Source organism: Sminthopsis crassicaudata, chromosome 1, assembly GCF_048593235.1.
Source record: "Sminthopsis crassicaudata isolate SCR6 chromosome 1, ASM4859323v1, whole genome shotgun sequence".
NCBI lineage: Eukaryota > Metazoa > Chordata > Mammalia > Dasyuromorphia > Dasyuridae > Sminthopsis > Sminthopsis crassicaudata.
Window position 1 is genome coordinate 679,457,181 of NC_133617.1, and position 12,225 is coordinate 679,469,405.

The following is a 12,225-nucleotide window of genomic DNA, read 5'->3' on the forward strand; positions in this document are numbered from 1 at the left end:
ATGAAATGTGGAATGTATAATGTTGAACTGATTAAATTCTGGAAATATATTTTTACCATCTCTAATTCTAGACAATAAAACTGAAATGGACAACATGAACATGTTTAATAAATGAAGCATTAATTTAAAAAAACATATTTGCCTAGAGAGCATATTTAGTTTCTTTTAACTTAGCAACACAAATTTAACCAAATATTTTCAATGACACTTAGATGGATAACAAATAAAATCTATTTTATATAGTGAATCGTCTTGGTATATATCCTGTGTTTATAGTAAAGGGTATACTTTGGAGACCAGTTACTTTTCTCCTTTTATAAGAAGCAGACCAATATATGAATAACAGTTAATAAAGTCTCTAGACACAAAACTGTGATATAATATCCACAATTTGCACTCGTCAACACAGGCATTATCTGAGACTCACCAAGAACAACCAGTTTATCTTTCCTCACATTTTTACCTTGTAGGCAGTGGCAGATGTGGGAATCAGAGCCTCAAGTAAATCTGAGTCAATGACCCATATAGAGTTTAAATTAAAAAATCAATTTATTTTTGGATTTTGCAACTGAGCCATTAAGTAAAATTTTGCATCTGTAAATGGTCTCTATGTCCAAATGAATGGACCCAGCTTCAGGGGGGAAAGCTTTATGGTCGGCCCTTTTCCAGATTTTGAGGCCACAGGCCACATTCCTGAGATTTGCTGTGCAAGCACCATTTTTTTTTCTTTTTTTGGCTGTGACTAGTTAGGCCCTTGTTGGGGTTCATGGCAGCAACTCAATGTCCTTTTCATAATATTTGCTCCAATTTCTTAACCTGTCAGAGCTCAAAATCCAGAGAGGCCATGCTTTATTCCAGTCATATATCAGCCCAGTCATTTCCCAAAGATTAATAAATATGCTACTAGTATTTATGAGAGAGCCTACCCTAATCCTTATGTACATTCATATTTCCTGCCTGGTTGAGATGGTGTGATGTGATCCATCCAGGAGCCCAGTTAAGACATAGGCTCTCAGATGAACTGAATTCTGGCATTTGTAAAAGACTGCAGTGCAAAAGGATAAATATAGCAAACACTGTTCTGGGGAATTTTTTTTTCTTTTTCAAATTATGTGGTAACTAAAACAGCTTTCTAAGAACTAGGTAAATTTTTTTTTCTGTTTTGTTCTTTGGAGTTTACTTGTTTTTATTGGTATCTTAGACATTTTCCAGAAATATAGCCCTCTAAATTGGTATTAGAGGACCTTTAACAAAAGTATCTTCAGTTAAAACAAAGTCAGCATTTTTCTCAGAATTACAATGAAAAAACTGTTTTTTTTTTTCTTTAATTTAATATAGGGAATAAAATGAGTGAGATTTCTGACAAATTTTAAGAATTAAAAAAGTTTCTGGCCTCAGACACACTTAACACTTCCTAGCTGTGTGACCCTGGGCAAGTCACTTAACCCCAGCCTCAGGGGGGAAAAAAAGAAAGAAAAATTAAAAAGTTTCAAATAAAAACATAAATTCAAATTTTTGTACTGTTAATAAAAGCCCTTAATGATAGTAATTTTAAAATCATATTAAGATTGTTTTACAAGCTGGGTTTTCTACATTTAAAATTCAAGCAGTTAATTATAAGAACCCAAGGATTTCATGTCTTGTCTCCAACATTAAATTCATCTTAGCAGTTTCAACTCATTGTTCTTGCCTGTTCACTCCTATCATTCCAGATTCCTAAATATTCCTTCATTTAGCATATAGCTACTCATCCCAGCTATACAGCAATGATCCAACTTAATACACATTTACTAGGTGCCTCCTATATGCAGTAAACTCTACTAAGTAGTGAAAGTAAAAAAGAGAAAATGAATTGAAAAATACTTATTAAGCACCAACTTTTTGTCAGACACTGCAATATGTGCAAAGGATAAAAAAATGATCCTTGCCCTAAAGAATCTAAAGGTCCCTTACCATCTGAGGGAAAAAACTGAAAAACAACTATTTTTAAGAGGCTTGCAATCCAAAAGGAGGATATAACATGTAAATGAAAGATGGAAGGAATTCTAAGTTCTATGAGGAAGCCTTAGCATAGTAGGTAACATTTGAAATGAGGTATAAACAAAGCTAGAAATTTTAAGACATGGAGTTGAAATGAAAGCACATGGGCATTTGGTAGGTAGAGTGAGGAGAAGCATGTGAAAATTTAGGCAGCAATAGGGAGAATACCAAGATTAAAGAATAACAAGAAAGCCATTTTAGCTGCAATGTCATATGTATGAAGAGGAGCAGAATGCAATCAGCTTCAAAATGTTGACTGGATCTAGATCTTGAAGAGTTGTAAATTACATTGGTAAAGAATTGGTAGTTAATCCTAGGGCAAGCATTCTTAGTTTGTTGTATCATGGATGTCATTAGCATTTGGTTGAAGATTACCTATCACATCTGAGAACTTTTTGTTTGGTTGGTTTTGGTTTGGGGTTGGGGGGGCATAAAATGAAATATAAAGGATTACAAATGGAAGTATTTATATTGAAATAAATCTGCATTTTTCTTCTTCATACAAAGTCACAGATGCCCTGAAACCTATACATAGATTTCTTGTCTAGAAGGTCTATGAACCAAAGTTCAGAACTCCTATATTAGAGGATTTATTCTGATTGTAGTGTGTGTGTGTGTGTGTGTGTGTGTGTGTGTGTGTGTGTGTCTGTGTGTCTGTGTCTCTGTGTGTGTGGGTGTGTGTGTATGTTTTAAGACAGAGGTCTTTCTTTCTCTTTCAAGCTGGAAATATAGTGATCATTCATGAACCCTTACCCCCTCACTGATTGGCAGGAAAAGTTGATGGTTCTGATCCTTTTTAATAAGATGTACTCCCAGCCATCCTCACCCTCACCCCAGGAGCTCACTATAGGGTACAGAACTTTAGTCTTTAGCCCTACTGCATCTTCTAACTCCTGAGTTCAAATTATCCACCAGCCTCTGTTTTCTCAGTAGCAGATATTGCCTGCACCACAAGTTATGAAAAGTTATTAAACAGGAAAGGACCAAATACAAAGATATTAGTGGTCTACCTAATCCCAAAATATATTTGGGACCAGTGCTATAACTAAGAATTTTTATTTATTATTAGCCAAGACTAGAAGAAGGAAATGCTTTCTTTTTTATTTATTTAATTTTTATTTTATTTTATAATTATAACTTTTTTTTACAGTACATATGCATGGGTAATTTTTTATAACATTATCCCTTGCACTTACTTCTGTTCAGATTTTTTCCCTTCCTCCCCCAACCCCCTCCCCCAGATGGCAGGCAGTCTTATACATGTTAAATATATTACAATATATTCTAGATACAATATATGTGTGTAGAACCGAATTTCTTGTTGCACAGGAAGAATTGGATTCAGAAGGTAAAAATAACAGTTTACACTCATTTCCCAGTGTTCCTTTTCTGGATGTAGCTGATTCTGTCCATCATTGATCAATTGGAATTGGATTAGCTCTTCTCTATGTTGAAGATATCCACTTCCATCAGAATACATCCTCATACAGTATCATTGTTGAAGTGTATAATGATCTTCTGGTTCTACTCGTTTCACTTAGCATCAGTTCATGTAAGTCTCTCCAAGCCTCTCTGTATTTCTCCTGTTGGTCATTTCTTACAGAACAATAATATTCCATAACATTCATATACCATAATTTACCCAATCATTCTCCAATTGATGGACATCCATTCATCTTCCAGCTTCTAGCCACTATGAAAAGGGCTGCCACAAACATTTTGGCACATACAGGTCCTTCTTTAGTATTTCCTTGGGATATAAGCCCAGTAGTAGTATGGCTGGCTCAAAGGGTATGCACATTTTGATAACTTTTGGGGAATAATTGCAGAATGCTCTCCAGAATGGTTGAATTCTTTCACAACTCCACCAACAATACATCAGTGTCCCAGTTTTCCCACAGCCCCTCCAACATTCATCATTATTTGTTCCCGTCATCTTAGCCAATCTGACAGGTGTGTAGTGGTATCTCAGAGTTGTCTTAATTTGCATTTCTCTGATCAATAGTGATTTGGAACACTCTTTCATATGAGTGGAAATAGTTTTAATTTCATCATCTGAAAATTGTTTGTTCATATCCTTTGACCATTTATCAATTGGAGAATGGCTTGATTTCTTATAAATTAAAGTCAATTCTCTGTATATTTTGGAGATGAGGCCTTAATCAGAACCTTTAACTGTAAAAATGTTTTCCCAATTTGTTACTTCCCTTCTAATCTTGTTTGCATTAGTTTTGTTTGTGCAGAAACTTTTTAATTTGATGTAATCAAAATTTTCTATTTTGTGATCAATAATGGTCTCTAGTTCTCCCTTGGACACAAACTCCTTCCTCCTTCACAAGTCTGAGAGGTAAACCATCCCATGTTCCTCCAATTTATTTATGATTTCGTTCTTTATGCCTAAATCTTGGACCCATTTTGATCTTATCTTAGTATGTGGTGTTAAATGTGGGTCCATGCCTAGTTTCTGCCATACTAATTACCAGTTTTCCCAGCAGTTTTTGTCAAATAATGAATTCTTATCCCAAAAGTTGGGATCTTTGGGTTTGTCAAACACTAGATTGCTATTTTTATTCACTATCTTGCCCTGTGAACCTAACCTATGCCACTGATCAACTAGTCTATTTCTTAGCCAATACCAAATGGTTTTGGTGACTGTTGCTTTATAATACAGTTCTAGATCAGGTACAGCTAGATCACCTTCACTTAATTTTTTTTTCATTACTTCCCTTGAAATTCCCGACCTTTTGTTGTTCCATATGAATTCTGTTGTTATTTTTTCTAGGTTATTAAAATAGTTTCTTGGAAGTCTGATTGGTATAGCACTAAATAAACAGATTAGTTTAGGGAGTATTGTCATCTTAATTATGTTCGCTCGGCCTATCCAAGAGCACTGAATATCTTTCCAATTATTTAAATCTGACTTTATTTTTGTGGCAAGTGTTTTGTAATTTTGCTCATATAATTCCTGACTCTCCTTTGGTAGATATATTCCCAAATATTTTATGCTATCGACCGTTATTTTGAATGGAATTTCTCTTTGTATCTCTTGCTGTTGGATTGTGTTAGTAATGTATAAAAATGCTGAGGATTTATGTGGATTTATTTTGTATCATGCAACTTTGCTAAAATTCTGTTATTTCTAATAGCTTTTTAGCAGAGTCTTTGGGGTTCTCTAAGTATACCATCATATCATCTGCGAAAAGTGATAATTTGATTTCCTCATTTCCTACTCTAATTCCTTGAATCTCTTTCTCGGCTCTTATTGCTGAGGCTAGAGTTTCTAGTACTATATTGAAAAGTAATGGTGATAGTGGGCAACCTTGTTTCACTCCTGATCTTATAGGGAAAGGTTCTATTTTATCGCCATTACATATGATGTAGGAAATGCTTTCTTATATGAATGAGATAGCATGAAAATAAGGAAACAAAGATTGAAACACTCAAGCCGGGTTAATATTGAATAGATCACAACTGGGAAAAAGAGCTATCAAGGTGGTTTGAGAGAAGGAGCTCACCCTAATCCTCTTGTATCATATTATATTTATCAATTATTCTAGGCCATCAAACAATAAGCTCCATTGCTTCTGCTGAAAAATTGCAAATGTTTTCACTGCCTTTTAAATTTAGTTCCCTTAGGGCAAAGCCCTAGTTATGACTTAAATATGACTCAATTTCATGTTATGGACTTACAAATGAATGTTTCAGATATAATTCATATAACTAGAATATTTTTTGTATTTCCTAATAATTATTTATTATATTAAAATTATTTGTTCCTGTTAAGAAATATATCTAAAAGATATAAATATGAAAGCATAATAATGGCATAAGATCACAACAATATAATTAAGTTTGATAAACATTTATTAAATCATATTATTTTCAAGACACTGTGCTAGTGCCTATACATCCAAAGACAATAAAAAACTCTTTGTTCTCAATGATTTTAAATTACATGCAAATTCTTATATACAAAAATTGTTTCAATTCTTAGTAAATCAATAATGAAAACATAATAAAATTTTGACCTTCCATTGTATCACATATTTGGTTAAGTTTGTTTGAAATTTGAACATATATTAAAAAGGTCAATCATAATGACTGCTTACTTGAGAGACATTCAGCCTGCAGGCTGTATTACAATTTCAAATTATATTAAATGTCCTAGAAAAAAAAATTAAGGAAGAATGAGACATTCTATAACTAGGTGATCATCATATATGTAAAATAGTGCCCTTCAAGAAATTTCATCTGATCTCTGATCATGTGGCAGGAGCATATTTGAGGAAGAAAGAGCATTTAGAACTATAAGGGATATTAGATATTTCCATATTATAGATGAGTAACGTGTGGCACAGTAAGCTTATACAATTTGCCAAAGGCCAAACTGCCAGCAGGTAACCCATTCAAAAATGGGTCAAAAATCCACTATACGATTTGACTTCTCAAAGATAACTTTAAAAAACAGAATGAAATGAGAAACAAAAGAGACATGAGAAATGTTATTTATATGTGATACTAGTCCTGTTTCACTCAATGATCTCCTGTTTCATTGAGTGACAGGGTTCCTACTTGCATTTTACGAGTTTCTTGGCCATATGTGTCTTGCCCATTTCCCACAAAGACCCTGGAAAATCTCACGGGCTCATTTTTCTGGCCCCTGCAAAGGAGTAACCCTTCTGTTGTGATCTGGCTGTTTTTCATTTGTGAGTTGGTAGTAGAGGAAGGATTTGGAGGGATTAAGTTGCTAACATTGTAAACTCAAAATATCTTTATAGAGACATTAATATGTATGTACATAGTTGATGCATTTTATCAGTTTCGAAATAATTTTAGATCAAATTCTAAAAGTAGAAATGGGAAGATCATAGTTATGTGGTATAAAGCCTGGTTTTCTAATAAGTAGTTGCAGATAGACCCTCCCCAAGGCTTTAAGTGGCTAACTGTCTGGACAAGTTCTTTAGCCTCCTTTGTGTTTGCATGAATTAATGTCTGTCAAGACTATAAATTCTTAGAAGGCAGGGATTATGGGTTATTCAGTTCAATTCAGTTCCCTCTGCTATGTGCCTTGCACTGCCAGTAAAGAGTTTGGCATAATGTGCTAATGAGCCCTTACAAAGTATAAGGTAAGAATAGAATGCTAACCTTGGAGTTAGGAAGATCTGGATTCAAATTCCACCTCTGACATTTATTATGTGATCATGGGCATGGCATTTAATTTCCCAAAATCTCAGCATCACCATCTATAAAATGAGAATGACAGGTGTGGTAACTGAAATCCATGGGACCAACTTAAGACTAAAGTAAAATCATGTATTTAGAAGGTTTACAAGAATTAAAGAGCTTTGTGTGTCTTTATAATGATACAGCATAGCCTCCATGAGCTCTGCTGTATTTGGCCTCAAAGCCAATTAGAGCTTGGGTCCTGTCCCCACCTGTGACTCATATTTCTGAGCAAGTCATTCACCTTCCATTGCTAGTGGCAACTTGTTATATGACTCAGTTACAGAGAAAGTACCAACTACTTTGGTAAAAGCTTTTGGTAAGCTCTTTATGTCCTCTCTTTTGTTCTCTCTCTCTTTGAATCTCTCCCCTTTTTCCTTTCTTTCTCTTCCTTTTTCCTTTTTTTTCCTCTTTCTTTTTTCCTCTCTTTCTTCTTTCTCTCTGTGTCTTTCTTCCTCTTTCCTGCTACTTTTCTCTGTCTCTGTCTCTCTCTCATCTTTCTTTTTGCTGAGTTAGTTCACTACATTCAATGTTGACATATTTTCTAAGGGTTTAAATATTCCCCCTTAATGAGCAGTACTAATTGGAGCCATAGGATTCCCACTAGTTACCATGTAAGCTCCTAATGGGTGGGGATATTTTTATCCTTTGTATTTGCATCCCCAGCATCAAGTATATTGCCTGGTGCATAATAGACCCAAGCATTTATTAAGGGTCTATCAGAGGACCTGGATTGAAATCCCTCCTTACTACATGGGCAACATAAGGAAAGTCACACAAAATGTTCAAGCCTCAGGTTCCTCATCCTTATCTATAAAAAGAAGGGATCAAATTATTTGATCTCTGAGTTCCCTTTCAATTCTCAGGCCATGATTCTACCAAACAGTAACCGATCTTGTAACTTTAATTTAACATTCTATCAAGATCACCACCATCAATGGCAGTGACAATCATCTGCCTTCTGGAATCACATGAGTCATTGCAGTTAATTATCTGATTTTTAGCCCTAATTCCAATTATATCACTATAGGCATTGTGTATATGAATCCATTTTTAAAGCTTCTAAAAGTGTACATAGAGTAATCAGAACTAATAATCATTTTCACATTTTATTGTAGTATAATAAAAAATAATAATGCCATACATATTAGAGGTAAGATAAGATTTTCTTAGTCAAACAAATGTTGGAGTTACATATTATTTTAGTAATAGATGACTCATGTCAAGTACAGCAAATAAATTCAATGTTTGATTCCTTTGTTGTATGCTCTCCCTCTATCAAACTTATTTATGTCTGATCAAATTGAATTTCAAAATATGTTTGAATTTCCAGTGTCCACATTTCAATATATTGAATCTCAAGCTCATTTGTTCATGGAGAAATATCTCTAATTAAGACAACTTGAGATAATTAATATTTATCTTCCATATTGGAAATATAAATAATATTATAAATAGAAAATTAATACACAGAGGAACTTATTTCTAATGCAATCATCTTGTAGTATGTAAAGTGTATATGCATATTGTAAGAATATAATCCTTCATTTCAATCTTTCCATCAATAGACAATCATAATTCATAATAAATGTTTAGTGACTGATGCCTGTGAGGCTCTAGGATATGGGTTGAGGATAAAGACAAAATGAAAATGAAAATAAATCCCTGCTCTTCATTTTACATTCTTTTTAAAAATTTAAACTTTTTAATTGATGTTTGATTGTAAGAATTTTAGTTATAATTGATTATAAGAAATTAATGTTAGAGTATCAAGTCCTTGAGAATGGGAATGGGGCTATTTTGTCTTTCATATGTCTAGTATTTTTGTAGCAGTCATATTCATGGCCAATGTTTATTGGTTGTTAGATTGGACTAGATGATTTGATGAAGAATATACAACCTTATCGCCATAGGAATCAATAAAGCCTTCCTTTGGGAGGTTATACCTGAAAGGTTACTAAGGATTCTAAGAGATAAAGACATGAAGGTGAGAGATGTAATGCCAGGATCAAAAAATAGCAGGTAGACCAGTTTCAATGAAATGTAGAGGGTGCTGATGGTTTTTTATATGAAGAAATAGAATGGAGTAAATCTGTGAGAGTTTTATTTAGGATTTTGGTTTTTTGTGGGGTTTATTTTTAAATTTATTTGTGTAGAGGCCAAAACTGAAGAGCCACTGAAGATCCTGCCTCATTTTTAGGAACATCAGTTTTTCAAGAGAAGAGGAGAGATGGGCTGAAAATTAGTTGTCCAGTTGATAGACTATTTCAACCATCTAGGAAAGAAGTTTGTTAGTCAATAAGCATTAAGGAACTACTATGTACTAGGCACTATGCTAAGTTCTGAAGATAGAAAAGGAGTAGAAAAAGAAAGCCTTAACCTCAAGAAGCAAAGATTGCATAGATATATGTTGGTTATGCTGTAGGGGAATTATTTTGCCACTTAGCATTGAATTAGATGGCCCTGAGATTCTTCCCAATTATGAAGTTCTATGCTTCTATGATATGATGACAGCATGTGACTAGAGAGAAGGGGGGAAATTGAGCTTTAAAAAAATAATGACAAAGTTCTTCATTAAATTGATATTTAAGAACAAAATAGATGTATGTGTAAATTCACAGATCTTAAGAGAAAAAGCTTTTGAGAAATAATAGTGGGGTATGGTATGGAAGAAGCCATAGGAAAACAACAATATGCCAATCCTTCCTTATAAACTAGGTGTTTGGGAGTTTAGATCTCCACAATTTTCTCCTTCAATTATACTTTGGCTCTTTAAGGTTCTGAGCTGAGAAGGGGAAAAGCCTGCTCTATGGATGTCAAGACTTGTCAGTATATCTTTTCCAAGAGAAAAAATTCAACAATTACCAATTGTCTATTATATGCAATACACTGTTAGGAAGTAAAGATACAGATATTAAAATACTACTAATTTATTTACTCTTGAAATTTTTCTTTTGCTTATTTACATATTTTAAATGAAAAAAGTATATGGGATGGATCATGGCAAAGGGGGGGGGGATTCCAGCTATAAAAGAAGAATGACAAGAATCTGATAGAACATTGGATGGGTTTTTTTTAAAGGTCTTGAAGGAAATGGAAGTCATGGATTAATGGAAACATAATTGCTTACAATCCTTGTTACTGGTCTTTGATATGATACAGAGATGATAACAAGCAAATTTGGGGGAAGAAATATCACACATGTTACTGTATCCTGACTAAAACAAAGTATCAACATATAGGAGTCAGAAAGAAAATAACAATGAGATGCAAGCAGACAAGATAGTGGTAAGTTTTGAAGCCAAACTAAAGAGTTTATTTGGATTTTGGAGGCTATTCACTATAGATGTCTGAACAGGCAAAAGCACAATAATGGATCAGAGAAAAAATTGGAGGGAGGACATCTGAATAAGGTTATAAATCTGGCATAGAGTAATGAGTCTAGTCAAAAGAGGTGGCAGCTAGGATAGAACCAAAGATGAAGATCTGGAAGCCTTTAGAAAAAAAATCAAGTATTTAGATCATTCATTCAGAAAAATAATTTAAAAAAAGAAAAGTAAAGGAGTGGGAGAGAAACCCAATGTAGCACATGATGATTTTGTTGTTTAGAATACTGAGGACATAAGAATGAGAAGACTTCTTGTTATTGGTCAGTCATTTCAGTCGTGTACAAATCTTCATGACCCCATTTGGAGGTCTTTGATAAGGTTACTGGAATGGTTTGCCATTTCCTTCTCCAGTTCATTTTATAGATAAGGGAACTGAGGCAAACATGGTGGTGTAAGTTGCCTAGGATCACACTAGCAAATGTCTCAGTCCAGATTTGCACTCAGAAAGAGGAATCTTCTTGGCTCCAGGACTGATGATTATTGACTTAAATGTGAGGTATCAACATGAAAACCAAGAGATAACTGATCGACTGTTCTAGAAAAGGCATTAGAAAGAGGATAATATATCAGAGTTCAAGGTGGCAATTGAGAAATCTTCCCCCATACAAGTCTTTCTAATTCATTGTACATTCACAATACAATTGAAATGCTGATATTTAAGATCAATGCAGATGGCCATTCCACATAGTTCATAATATTTCACTGAGTATCAAGTCAAATCTTCCCAGGATTATAAAGCAATGATGCTATAAATGGTATTTATTGCTGTGCGTAATTGTACATTATCTGTTACCATAATAAGATGAAACAATCTTGCATCTAATCTATAGTAAGAGCATAAAATATAGTTCTGAATGCTGGAAAATTCTATTTTGAATTTTGATATGTTCCACTGCATCACAGAGTAAAACAAAGCAGAGAGAGAGTATGAAATTCCTAGACCTTGTGAAAGACCCTTACCCCCACTAAAATAATCATGAGTCTGTTCTCTTTCAAATTCTAGGCTTAAAAAAAGTCAAAATAATTTAGAAAGCTTTCCATCCACCCAATACCCCCAACATCCCTGACTACAGAATTTATCAGTAAAGAGTTGCAGGAGCAGCTGAGCATATATTAATAAGTATGACTACACCAACTGTTTGGATTGGGGGTTGGGGAGATGTTAGACTTGAATTTGGATTTTTTTTTCCTTTGGCAGAGGGTGTGTTGGTTTTAAAATGGTCTTGACCCATTGCCCCACCTGGTAGGCACAATCACGCCTGTCAGTCAGGAATCAAAGTTGCAAATTTCCACAACCAACCCCTTTTATTTTCTTTTTTATCACCAAGAAACTGTCAAGATAAAGAGGAAAAAATACATGATAGAGGAGAGAAAGCAGTCTCTTTGCCATGTATCATTTTCCTTAAAGAAATAGTCTATAAGAATGGTTGCTACTGTTCGCTGTAGAACAAAAAGAATGCAAAGTCAGACGTGATGACATACACAGAATATAACAGGGTGAACATAGAAATATGAATGGAGATGAAGAACTTCTGGAGAAATTCTATCCCCTTTGAACCCAAATCTATGAAAG

General features: G+C 34.1%; 1 long non-coding RNA gene across 1 annotated transcript in view; it reads right to left on the reverse strand.

Annotated features, from left to right (window-relative positions):
- The window catches only part of LOC141555721 (uncharacterized), a 157,611-nt gene that overhangs the window by 107,262 nt on the left and 38,124 nt on the right, over positions 1 to 12,225 (reverse strand). The gene's annotated exons all lie outside the window — the stretch shown is intronic.